Here is a 12,404-nt window from a genome sequence, read left to right on the forward strand (position 1 = left end):
TGTGCCAGAGGCCACCCGGCAGCTTTTCATGGCCCTGTCTGTCTCCCTTGGGGCCGGAGATGCTGGATTGAGTGGGGGAGGGGGTGCTGCTGCTCTGCGCGGCTTTCCTCCCTTCTCCCAGTGAGCCGGGATGCCTGGGCAGGCCCGGGCCGCACCGGGGCCTTCCCAGCCATCTCCCGCGACTCCGGCGCTTGCTGGGTCCACGCGGCCTGCCCCTTCCGGGGGCGGGCCGCAGGACCTGGGTGGGTCCGGGCAGTGCCAGGAGGCCTCCCGGCCGTTTCCTTGCACCAACAGGGCACTGCGTTTCATTGGTAGAGCTGCTGCCATGTGGTGTCGCCTCTACCAATGAAACGCAGTGCCGGGGTGAAGGGTGACCCTGGAGCTGCAGAGCGGAACAGGGTCCTAGTGCCCCTGTTCCCTGCTCTCCCCTGAGCGGCGCGCCTGGCGGGTGTGCAAGACTCAGAGAAGGGAAAAGGGAGGCCGCCGCGCAGCTCCTCCACTTGCTGGGGCACCCCTCAGTGCCCCGGCGCCCTGCGCCACTAGAGCCAATGGGCAAGCCGGCCCTGACACCAATAGTTACTGCAGCATGAATAGAACACTATAATCAGGACAGAAGCTCCTCTGCTCAACAGTTGTTTAGTTGAGAATAAGTCCCACGTGCGGGACGTGACTCACTCTCTAGCCAATAGAACCCCTAGCAGAGTATTAAAACACAGGTATATGCAGTGTTTGTGAAGCATGGGGAATATAGGTTATTGAACCTTTAAATACCCTGCTTTAGATACTTACAGTGTGTACAAAATACAAGGTTTTTCTCTAAATAAGTGTAGCTTTGTCAGGGTGCTTGTTCACTTTGGGGTAGACTGACTTCTCTGAGGTTGTTTCAAGTTTGACAAAATATTGAGCTGAAGAGAAAGGCCTGCAGAAACTAAGCACAGAACTCCTGCAATTTTCCGAGTTAAGGGAGTCACAAACAGATCATTTCTGGAATCATAAAAAATGAAAGTGAGCGATAACCTCGCACTTTATTCCATTCCATTAGTTTTACAGAAGCGGCTTTTACCTTGTGTGAAAGCTCAAATATAATGTGCAAAATAACAGGGAAGCATCCGGAAAATGGAACAAAGTGCAATGTGAATGCAGCCAAAGAAGCAGTTTGGACAAGCAACAAATGGAAGGTGCTCTGGGCACCCTCAAGTATAATGAAGGATCTACACACATCCACACATCTGCACACAGTTTCTGCCTTTTCAGACTTACAGAAGATGAAATCCGGAAGATTTGATTCTGCGTATGCCTTCGCTATGAAGACCAATCAGGTCTCCAATCATGAGACGACCTGCTCTCTGTTCAAAAATCAGTTTTTCCCCCTCCTATTTAACAAGGGCCGCTTTTTGGTACATCTTTCTTTTCTTGTCAGCCTCAGCTGAAAGGCATTGATCAAACTGCTCAGTTGCTTGGACCATAACTAAAGAACACAGACTATTTTGTCACAGACAAGAATGTAATCTCCCGCCTGGGCAAAGTAGTTCTGTTCCCTTTGTGTCTCACTTTGGCAAGGAGGCTGAGGAGAACATGTGCAGATGTACAGACAAAAGAGATGACTTCAGTCTAGTTATACCAGTGTGAATCAATAGTTCTTTTGCTGAACTTTAAGCAGAGGTCCTTGCTGTGGACCACTTTAATTTAATTTAATTTTTAATCTTTGCTTCCCAAGTAGAAGGATGGAGTGTCCACCAGTAAGTCCTATTAGGACAATCTTCTCTTTGAATGTTGCTACACAGGTTCTGTGAAGTTTTTATTATCACTGAAGTACCAGGTGATGACCTCTTGAGCAAACAGTAGTAACTAGTTATAGAAAATTTCCCTCAACCCAAATGAGGACAGACTCAGTATGTATAAGCTATTTTGGTGAGTGTTCAGTAGGGATGTATGCATGAAGGTATCATTTTCCGCATTGGTCTGCATTAATCATGTGCAGGGATGTTTCCATTCCACTGCAATTCATATGCTGCCCAAAATTATTTTATTCATCTCAGTGTCCGCTGTGATGAAATTATGTACATTGCACCCTTTAATTGATGCAAAATACATATATTAAATTATTTGGCCCCATTCATTTCAAGGCAAAAGATGCTCCATATATGCAGCCTCAGTAAACTACCACTTGCATTTTGTACTAACCAAAGTTTTGGAAAGGTCTTCAAAGACAGTCTCATAACAATGCATTATAGTAGTCTAATCTAGTGATTGTCAAATCACAGAGCATGCTCTCTGTGACTGGGCTGGATCAGTCTGGAAGCTTATGTAATAAGGGAGAAAACAATCTCACCACACTCTCCCTACTTGGAGGAATTTAGTTTCTTCTTCCGAGTACTCACCATTTATTTTATTTTATTTTAAGTGATGTTCTCCCATTTCTGTGCTGCTCTGGTCTGAGTGTCGCACCACATTAAGTAGCCAATCCAATTCCATTATCAGTCTAAGTAATTCTTATCATTAAATGTGTAATTTATTTCCTCTGCATTTTCCAAAATGTGAAATATTACTGCTCATTGTGTGCCCAGAGAGAAGGGGAATGCTCCATTAAGTTCAACACGGCTCCTCCATAAGACACAGTAATTATATGCATTTTTTACTGCTAACTTCCTACTTGTAGATGCTAACAAAAGAAATAAGCTTTTAATCCAAACATAATTAATATGAATTACCTTCAAACTATACCCTGGCTTTGCACCATTAAACTTAATTTTTGTTTTGCCTGATAATTGTGTTATCATTACCATTTATAAGAGGACTCTGGGACCTTTACTCTGTTCTTCGCCAAGACCAAAACAACCAGCAAGGGATACCTATGCTGTCTTGTGTTTGTGGTGGTGAAGCGTTTGATGCTGATTGGCTGAGCCAATGCAATGGCTTTAGTACAAAATGGAGCAGTCTGATGTCCAGCTTCTGTGTGGGAAGAGAATGTGGTCAGTTTGGCTGGGATTAAGACTTCGCAGAAGGGATGACTGAGAACTGAGATGGGACTAAGACAGGGTTTCCATAACTTCTGAGATCTTTGATGAGCTTATAAAGTTGTCAATGACCCCAACTCTCAAGATGTGTGTGTGTGTGTGTGTGTGTGTGTGTGTGTGTGTGTGTGTGTGTTTGTAGGTGTGGTGGTGAAGTATAGCTTTGAAGTCCGGTTCCAACATCTGTTGAAATGTTCCTTGAAATTTTCCACAAAGCAGTTCCCTTTTATATCTTTGAATCTTTGGAGGAAAGGGAGATGTTAGAACTATTCTTTTGACACTGTAAAAAAATAATTGTTTAAGAAGTGAAACTCTGCACCTGTATACATCTTTTTAACAATAAAGCAGCATGGCCTGAGAATATTGTTGTATTGTGAAATAATCTTATTAAATAAAATAGTTCCTCATTGATAGGGGAGGTAAACTCTGTACATGGACATGCCTTATATTTCTTAGGTTTACAGTTCCTTATTAGTATGGGGGGGCACTATACAGGTATGCTCCCACTTGTGTGTGATCAACTCACCTATGACCACATATCCACGTGGTGTTGGGAAATAAATACAGTGGTGCCTCGCAAGACGAAATTAATTCATTCCGCGAGTCGTTTTGTATTGCGAAAATTTCATCTTGCGGTTTTCCAATGTAAACAAATCAAAGCAAAAAAAAAAATGCAAAAAAAAAATTGTCTTGCGAAGCACGGCCATAGAAAAATTCATCTTGCGAGTCAACAAAAAGATCACAAAACGCTTTTGTCTTGCGAGTTTTTCGTTGTGCGGGGCATTCGTCTTGCGAGGTACCAATGTAAACAAGTTCTAATCTGAAATGGTGGGAGAGAGCTGGAAAGTCCTCATGGCTTCTGGGGAGACCCTTTCCAGATTCTGAAGTGGATGTCAGTGAGCCCAAAGTCCAGAAAAAAAAAGATGTCATGGGTTCCAGAATGGTATGAGGTTTAGAGGGTTGCAACACAAAAAATGGGCCTTTTCTGCAGTAGCTCCCTGTTTCTGGAATGCTCTCCTCAGGGAGGTTCCACGGGTGCTTTCATTTTAAAAAAAAAACACCTTTAGGCACCAGGCAATAACATTCCTCTTCAACCAGGCCTCTAGCTGATTGACATCCTATACACTTTAAAACATGTTGTGAGAGAGGGGGGTTATGGTTTTCTTCTTGTTCTTATTATGCAGTCTGTGTTCTTTATCTTGTATTTTTATGTCATGAAGTGCCCTGAGATCTATGCACGAAGGGCGATATACGGAGTAAATAAATAAATAAATGCATCTGGGGGAATCACTTGCAGAAATGTGTACAAAAGTTGAAACTTCATACAAAACTGAGTTTATTAAGACAAATTCACACAAAATGCTGAATGAATTTCACGAGGATCTTTTCTTAAAAGGAAAAAAAGAAATACCACAAATTGCTGCAGGAATGTGGGTAACTGAATATAAGATTAGAAAAGAAAAAGAACTGGGGAGAACCAAAAGTGGGTAGGTGCTTCCAGGCCTAATCCTGGCACTCACCCGTTTGCTAAAGAGAGAGTGAGACTCCAAGTGAGGGTATGCTATAGAGCTAGATATGGAAAGCTGAAAGGTTAACTTGTGGTTCTACAAAACATAGCTAGAGTCCAGAGGAATACCAAATACAGGATGACCACATCTTTACCATCAGCCAAGCCCTGAGGCAGCTCCTTCTGCCCCTTCCTTCTGAAGAGGAGAGCCAGATACTGGGATTGCATCACCAACTGCCAGGGCCAATAGAGACAAGCAGCTCCACATGTTTCAACATGTCCAAATTCACAGAATACTTTTTTCTTGATGGTTCCAACGGTTTTCAAGCAAGCTTGACTGAAGAGGCTGGGGAAGAGCAAACCCTGTTTTCCAGCAGCGAGCCTAGATCTAGATCTAGTCTGTGACAAGGACTGGGAGGGGAGGTTGGAAGGTTGAGCAATTAACGTTGACTCAGAGCTTTTGCAGCACAAATCCACTCCCCACTGACTTTTCGCTGTAAAGAAAATTCATTGGAAAGGATGGGATAGCGCCATGTTGACGCCACGCTGTCAAACCTCCCTGTAAACGAACCAGGATGAATGCTCAATAAACAGGTCATCTGGAAGTGACCCTTGTATAAAGCACACGATGGAGAAGAGAAGACCCTGATCTCTTATGTGACATGGGAACTCTTGTTGCAGGTCGGTCTCCTTCTCCTTCTTTGAAGAGAAATATTACAGACCACCAAAGATAATGGAAGGTGACTTCCCACTGTCACCAACAGTGCACAATTGCTTCCAAACTGAACAGGGCAGAGCTAATTGGCTCATAATGCCCATGACTGAATGATGAATATTCTGGAGCAGACCCCAGAAGAAGGAAAAAAAGACAATTCAATTAGCTGGCCCATTTGGAGGAACAGCTGAGCCAGACAAAAAGCTTTTCCGCATTCTCCTCCAATGAGCCTGGGGTGTGAGGCAGCCTTGGCTTGGCACTGGGTCTCTAGTGGGCAGGTGTTGAGAGATCCGTCTAATAAAACATCCATGAGTCATTCAACCGAACGTGGCATAACATGTGTGGATCTGCTTGGAATATGAGGCCGATGGGGTAGAGGGGACACAACCATTTCTACTAGTGTGACTTCATGATGGTACGTGTAGACTGAGGGGAATAGCAAACTGGGTGGGCAGCTGCTATGCTGGCATGCATGGGGTGTAGTTGGAAAGCCTCCTGAGCTACTAAATCATTTCTCACAATTTTCTGGACCCAGCCAGGCCCCACATGCTCCATGTGCAAACAAATACCAGACTGTTTGTGTCATATTCCTGCTTCCTGTGATTCCCTGTGCTCCACAGAGGACAACGGCAGTAGAAAGCGAAAAGGTAGTTGAGTAAGGGGATGGCTGAATCAGATAATGTCAGTTTCTCATTCCCCACCTTCTTAAGTTCAGTTCTTCATATTTCTGCATCCGTTTGTGATGTTTGTTTTTCTTTTTTTAAAGAAGAAATCTTCATGAGCATTCATCGGCATTTCCCCATGTTCATTTCTCCAAATATACACAATCTGCATTCAGCTTTGCCTAATATACAGCATTTTGTGTATATTAGATCTATATACGGATGAAGGGCAGTATACAAATTTAATAAATAAGAAATGATAATAAAATGCAGTGCACATTTTTGCAAGGAACTTTGCGAGCAATTTTGTATGTCATGGTCAGGAAGGCAACCTCACTTGATACATCAAGGTGCTGGTGGTCTGGCCAGAAGGTGAGGGATATGGCAGGAAGAGCAAGGATGCAGCGCCACTCAGCCTGACCATAGCTGCCAAGTTTTCCCTTTTCTCGCGAGGAAGCCTATTCAGCATAAGGGAAAATCCCTTTAAAAACGGGATAACTTGGCAGCTATGAGCCTGACTGATGGACAAGGCGGGGCAAGAGAGCCACTGGGTGTGGGTCCCAGACAGGCATGAAGGATAGAGTGAAGATGAGCGAATGAGAAACAGGGACTGGAATGGAGCATAGAAAGCGAGCATGAATATGTGAGTACAAGAAACATGGAACATTGATTGAAATAGAAAAAAGAGGAAAGAGCATCGCCTGAGGTGAATGAGGAAAGTTTACAGCTGAGTAATTGCCCTTTTCTCCTCACCAAGCTAGTTTCCAGAGTGGCTCAACAATCAGTACCTCTTCCCAGGGAGTTCTGGGAATTGTAGCTCCTTGAAGGGAATAGGGGTCTCCTAACAACTCTCAACACCCTTAACTAGTTTCCAGGATCATTTGTGGGAAGCCATGACTGTTAAAGACTGGTATGGTTCTACTTTAAATGCATAGTGCAGGTGTTGTGTGTCTGTGAAAGAGAGAATCTGTGTCCCTAACGGTCAGTAGTTGTATAAATGGCCACACCCACTGGAAGCTCTGGTCATGCTTATTGGCATATGTCCCATCACCCCACCCCACCCGACCACATGGGCAACATCACCCACCCCTGTCCTAGATATGGCATCATATCGTAGAATCGGATGTGGGGTGACGACCACCACCAAAATATGGCAAAATCTAGTACAAGAAGAAACACGGAGAGATCTGCCATCCCCACTAATGTGACTAATGAAAATGAATGTGATCATAATGAATGAGTAATGGAACAAATGTGATTTTAATGAATGGATAATGAAATGAATGATTTAGAGAGAGAGAGAGAGAGAGAGAGAGAGAGAGAGAGAGAGAGAGAGAGAGAGAGAGAGAAGCAAATGGAGAAACAAATAATCTATCTATATGTATCTTGCACCACCCATATTGGTGGACCTGCCTTGTAGATGTTGGAGATTTCTTTATTCTAATAAGCCATGAAAGGAAAGCCCGGTGACAAGACCACAAGAAAGAGGCAAAATGACGTCTCATAATTATTTATTGAAATTACTGCTGCTGTCAAGCAAGTCTGAATTATTGCCCGACTCCATTAGCTGACTTGCTATATGTGTGTGAGACAGAGGGAATGAGAAAATGATGAATGAGAGAGAGAGACAGAGAGAAAATTAGAAAGGGAAAAGACAGAATGAAAGAAGAGTAGGGGGGAGATACCCTGATCCAATTTATTTCTGCCAGTGGAACTCTCCTGTCAGAACACGCAGGTGATGGTTTGTTCTTTTTAAAAAAATATATATTTATTAAAAGGTTTTTAGAAATACAAAGGGGAAAAGAAAAATGAAAAATGAAAATGAAAAAAACAAAAATACAAAATACAAAACAAAAAAGGAAAAAAACAAAAAAAACAATCTAATTAATATCCCACAATTATAACCAATTCCGACTTCCTCGTCCCAACCTTTCCGAGTCCAATTTTATCCCCAAATATACAGCTTCCAAATAGGTGATGGTTTGTTCTGGCAAACTGCTGTCATGATGGTCCAGCATTTTTGCTGCCGGCAAATCTAGCTTTGGTGTACTCATCCCTCTCCTAAGTAGATGCTTTTTGGAGTTGCAGGAAACATGGAGCAGCTTTTACAGGGTTACTTTCCTTGGAAGGAGAAACTGCAAGAGCTATAAGGTACTTTAGCAATAAACTGTTTATTGATGAGTGTGCAGGATGAACAGGCATTCGGCCTTAATTTTAAAGATCTGTCATCCTCACATAAAATAAAAAAACCTCTCCCTATGCCAGGAATGCAGGAGGAGAAAGAAATACAGACCGGGGGATGAATGGTGGGAACCTGGGTTGAAGGTGGAGGATCTCTCCTCTCCGTCCAACTTCAGCCACTTTTGAAGGCAAATCAGGGGTGCTGGCTCTTTCCCCTCTGACCTGAAGGCTGAGCTGGGGGGTTGGTCAACTGAGGGGAGGAGGCTGAACAGGATGTGGCAGCAACTGAACAGAAGGTTTCAGTCTTGTCACCTAGAACCAAGCACATATTTGCAATCTCAACATTTGGTCGCTGCCATGCATCTATTTGTCTTGATCACCTCTGTTGACTAGTGGGTTGACATAGCAGACGGCACAGCTATTTCTCCAAAGCAGCTCTTTATTTGGAAGCTGGAACAGAACTGAACTGCACTGCTGAGCGAGCCGGCCTGCTTTTATAGACGGCTGGCTCAAACAATGCATCAAACATAATTCAAAGTTCCCTCCTAAAGTTCCCTCCTAAAACAACTGCCAAGGACCTGAGGGAAAACTACAATACATAACAACCTCAGTGTTCCATATTCTGCCTGAGGTTCTGTGGTTTTTATTTCTCTCTGAGCGTTTGGCCTTGAAAAATGATAGACAAATAACTGGGGTAAATAAATACAAAAAACAAGCAAGTGTAACTCATGCTACAGTCCAATCACAAGCAAGACCCAGTAATGTGGAAGAATGTGGTAGAGGGACAAATCACCGTGTAAAAATGGAAAACTTTGTTTTATTGGCCTCACTTTATGATAGGTTAGTCAAGTGTTCTACTTTACAAGGACAGTCTGAAAGGCTTCTCATCTAAGTCTGGTTTAAAGTTGAAGAACCATCCAATGGGGGAACAGAGGCCTCGGCACCTGGAGAGAAAGCACTAGAGAAGGTGTGTAGAACCTTTGATGATCGGATGTTACTGAACTACAATTCCCACCATCCCCGGTCATGCTTGCTGAGGCTTGCTTCCGCTGAAAATATGAACAATTCTCATGTATTATAGCTATTATCATACAGGTTATTATACCTATAATATTATGCACATATTCACTCCAGGTTTCCTAATGTAACGAGCACATAAACCGATGCATGCAGCAATGCATAAAACGGTATAAGAATGTATATGTATTAATATAAAATTATACTGAAGAAATATAGAACCGCATGGGGCTCAGCTCAACATATAAGCAAAAAATGTTTTTTGTAAGTATATAATTTTGCATAGTATTAGTAAGGCTTTTTAAAAAGTAGCTCAGACATAATAATAATAATAATAATAATAATAATAATAATAATAATAATAAAAATTTTTATTTATAACCCACCCATCTGGCTGGGTTTCCCCAGCCACTCTGGGCGGCTTCCAACAGAAAAATAAAACACAGTAATCTATTAAACATTAAAAGGGTATAAAAGGGTATGAAATCTATAAAACATAAGAGGGTGCTCAACACAAGAGGTTGATCAAAGCTCAGTTGGGTCAGACCTGATTCCTTCTCCTTCCCTCGCAGGCACACAGGTTATCTGGCAAGAGTCTTGTTCCCCAGTGGCATGGTGAGATGTGTTTCTGCTGCGATTGCAGTAATTCTATCTAATTTTTCAGCTCTTCATAGAAGTCCGCTCACCTTCCCCGGTGGGCAGTGTTGTGGAAGGGCATCCGGGTCCTCGCAGGGGCGGATGGGTGGCACCCCCCTCACGCCGACCCCGGCTGTGTCACGTCCCTGCCAGCCAATCAGTGCCAGCTGGGGCGTGGCCGCAGGTGATTTAAACCACAGTGCGCCGAGTGGCTGCCCTCTTTCGCCACATGCACATTTTATGCAAATCCCTGTCCTCCTTGGGCAGTGCATAACCCAACTACATGAGCAGTCTCAAAGTCATGCAAAGCATTTAATCATTTATAAATATTGTGGACTAAATAGGGGACGCTGTTCAGAAGTGGGAAGTTTCCAGCATCAGGGAGTCATAGGGAGTTTCTGCACCAACAGAGTCAAAATTCTACCTCAAGCCTTGCAGGCCGGAATGTGTTTCTTGACGTAATCTAAGTTGCAGTGCAAGCTGGGTCAACACAGTCACTTTACTTTTGACCTTCTAGTCAGCCACTTGACCTCAGCCACTCACACTAAGCTTTCGAAAATCACATAATCAGTGTATGGTCTTCAGCCTGAGCAACTTGCCTTGCTGCAGAGGACCAGCCTGGCTGAGCGCCTACACTGCTGCCTTTAGAGCTTGCCTCACACCAGATGACGGTGCTTGTTTCTGGCCTTTCTGAATGTCAGCTGCCAAATGGCATGACATCATCCATGCTAGATGGGGATATCAGCAGGCTTAGAGAAGCCCCCCCCCCCCAAGCTTTGGCAGTGGAACCCATTTGGGAGAAAAATCACCCTGTAGCATTGAGGAGCATGTTCGGTGTGCATGAAATATTGACTAGAAAGATGGGAACACTATTGTTGCCAGTCAAATATAGGCTGCATTCAGATGCTTTTTTTATTGTGTTTCTTTTACACTGCAGTACCTGTTGTGTTTGATCAATATACTTTTTGATCAATGTACTGCCATGTCACACTAAACCTCTGCTGCCTTGCTATACTCATTTGTAAACCCTTGGAAAAATCTGTACCCACTTCCTTTTCTCTTCAGGAGAAAAAAGGCTAAGGACTAAACCCTACACAAATGTGGAGTGGAGTCCCAAAGACAGTTAGATTGTGCCTTGTACTTCTGGCAACTCCTGCAGCCAAGCTGGTGCCAGACATATTGCTCTGCTTTCCTTTGGACCACATCAGTGGTCTGGGGAACCCAGGACCTCCACACATGCTGCCCAGACTTGTGCCCTGGAGAGGTCACTACAAGATTTGATTTCATCCCTGAAGGCGCACTCCATTGTCTCTCAAGACAGACAGATGCCAACAACAACAAGCTAAATTTTAAATGGCTGGAAAAAACTGTATGCTGTGATACCACCCCGATTTTCAACACATGAGTATTGGTGGCCTGATCATGAAAGCCACAGGAATATCATAACACTCAGACAGTGTAATTTTTCTGGAAACAATTGTTCTGGAAACAGTTAACATGGAAATGTGCACTAAACTTCCATGAGGTTCCACTAGATTTCCAGGAGTGGCTTTGGCATCATGTGAAAGACATCAGAAATGTGAAAATTAACAGGTACGGCAATGTCAGGAAGAGAGAATAAATTGCTATCTGCATGCAGCCATAGTGATAGAGAACTCACAAGCTGAGTTGTGAATGATATGTAGTGAAGACAATGTGATCAAATTCAGAAATTCTAATTCATGCTGTTCATGAGTAGCGAAATTGGAGAGGAGGGTTTTCCACCAAATATTGGGAGGAGGTGAAATTATTACATTAGTCCAATTCTTGCCATACTCAGGGTAGACCCACTGAAATTAATAGGCATAGCTATTAATTAATAGGCATAGCTATTAATTGTATGACAAGGTTGTATATTGTCTCCCTGCTTATTTAACTTATATGCAGAATTCATCATGCGAAAGGCTGGACTAGATGAATCCCAAACTGGAATTAAGATTGCCGGAAGAAATATCAACAACCTCAGATATGCAGATGACACAACCTTGATGGCAGAAAGTGAGGAGGAATTAAAGAACCTTTTAATGAGGGTGAAAGAAGAGAGCACAAAATATGGTCTGAAGCTCAACATCAAAAAAACCAAGATCATGGCCACTGGTCCCATCACCTCCTGGCAAATAGAAGGGGAAGAAATGGAGGCAGTGAGATATTTTACTTTTTGTGCTCCTTGATCACTGCAGATGGTGACTGCAGTCACGAAATTAAAAGACACCTGCTTCTTGGGAGAAAAGCAATGACAAACCTAGACAACATCTTAAAAAGCAGAGACATCACCTTGCCGACAAAGGTCCGTATAGTTAAAGCTATGGTTTTCCCAGTAGTGATGTATGGAAGTGAGAGCTGGACCATAAAGAAGGCTGATCGCCGAAAAATTGATGCTTTTGAATTATGGTGCTGGAGGAGACTCTTGAGAGTCCCATGGACTGCAAGAAGATCAAACCTATCCATTCTTAAGGAAATCAGCCCTGGGTGCTCCCTGGAAGGACAGATCGTGAAGCTGAGGCTCCAATACTTTGGCCACCTCATGAGAAGAGAAGAATCTTTGGAAAAGACCCTGATGTTGGGAAAGATTGAGGGCACTAGGAGAAGGGGACGACAGAGGACGAGATGGTTGGACAGTGTTCTCGAAGCTA

Source organism: Zootoca vivipara, chromosome 15 (assembly GCF_963506605.1).
Source record: "Zootoca vivipara chromosome 15, rZooViv1.1, whole genome shotgun sequence".
NCBI lineage: Eukaryota > Metazoa > Chordata > Lepidosauria > Squamata > Lacertidae > Zootoca > Zootoca vivipara.